The following is a 1,423-nucleotide window of genomic DNA, read 5'->3' as shown; positions in this document are numbered from 1 at the left end:
CTTTGGGAGGCTGAGGCAGGCGGATCACCTGAGGTTGGGAGTTCGAGACCAGCCTGACCAACATGGAGAAACCCTATCTCTACTAAAAATGCAAAATTAGCCAGGCGTGGTGGCACACGCCTGTAATCCCAGCTGCTCGGGAGGGTGAGGTGGGAGAATCGCTTGAACCTGGGAGGCAGAGGTTGCGGTGAGCTGAGATTGCGCCATTGCACTCCAGCCTGGGCAACAAGAGCAAAACTCCATCTCAAAAAATAAAAAAAAAGTTAATTCAATTGACCAACATGTATCCACTTCTGTGCTTACTGTTGGCACCAGCAACCTGATCTTTCTTCAGGGGTTTACTTTTCTTTTTACTGAAGTACATCTGTAACCATTCTTTCAGCAAAGGTCTGTAGGTGATAAAACTGTCTTAGCCTGTCCAAAAATACCTTTATTTTACCTCATTCTTGAATGATAGCTGGCTATGAAATTCTAGGTTAACAAGGAGCTTTTCTAAGACATTCTTCTATTGTTTTCTGGCACCCAGTGTTGATAAGATGTTATTTGTAATCTAACTGTCAATTCTTGGAATTCTTTCTTAACTCCAGTAGTTTTTAACTCTCTTAGTCTCGTATGGCAGCTCATGCCTGTAATCCCAGCACTTTGGGAGACCACAGTGGGCGGATTGCTTGAGACCAAGAGTTTGAGATCAACCTGGGCAACACAACACCCTGTCTCTACAAAAAATACAAAAATTAGCCGGGCATGGTGGCATGTTTCTGTAGGCCCAGCTACTCAGGAGGCTGGGGTGGGAGGATTACCTGAGCCTCGCAGGTCAAGGCCACAGTGAGCCGTGATTGCACCACTGCCCTCCAATGTGGCCTCAGAAAGCAAAATAAAATCCTACTATTGTCTGTAGTTTCACTGTATTATATCTAGTGACATATTATTTATCCTGTTTGATGTTCATGCTGTTTTTTTGAATCAGAAATTTCAAGTCATTATTTCAAGCCATTATCTCTTTAAATATTATTTCTAGGCTGGGCACAGTGGCTCATACCTGTAATCCCAGCATTTTCGGAGGCCTAGGCAGGCAGATCACTTGAGCTCAGGAGTTCAAAACCAGCTTAGACAACATGGCAAAACCCCATCTCTATAATAAAAAATAAATTAGGTGTGGTAGCACACGCCTGTGGTCCCAGAAAGTCAAGAGGCAAAGCTGAAAGGATGGCTTGAGGCTGGGCATGGTGGCTCACACCTGTAATCCCAGTACTTTGGGAAGCCAAGGCAGGTGGATCACCTGAGATCAGGAGTTCACGACCAGCCTGGCCAACATGGTGAAACCCTATCTCTATTAATCACACAAAAAATAAGCCGGGCATGGTGGCAGATGCCTGTATTCCTAGCTACTCAGGAGGCTGAAGCAGAAGACTCACTTGAACCC

The sequence above is a fragment of the Colobus angolensis genome, unplaced genomic scaffold (genome assembly GCF_000951035.1).
Source record: "Colobus angolensis palliatus isolate OR3802 unplaced genomic scaffold, Cang.pa_1.0 Scaffold116, whole genome shotgun sequence".
Lineage (NCBI taxonomy): Eukaryota > Metazoa > Chordata > Mammalia > Primates > Cercopithecidae > Colobus > Colobus angolensis.
This window is presented reverse-complemented; position numbering follows the sequence as displayed.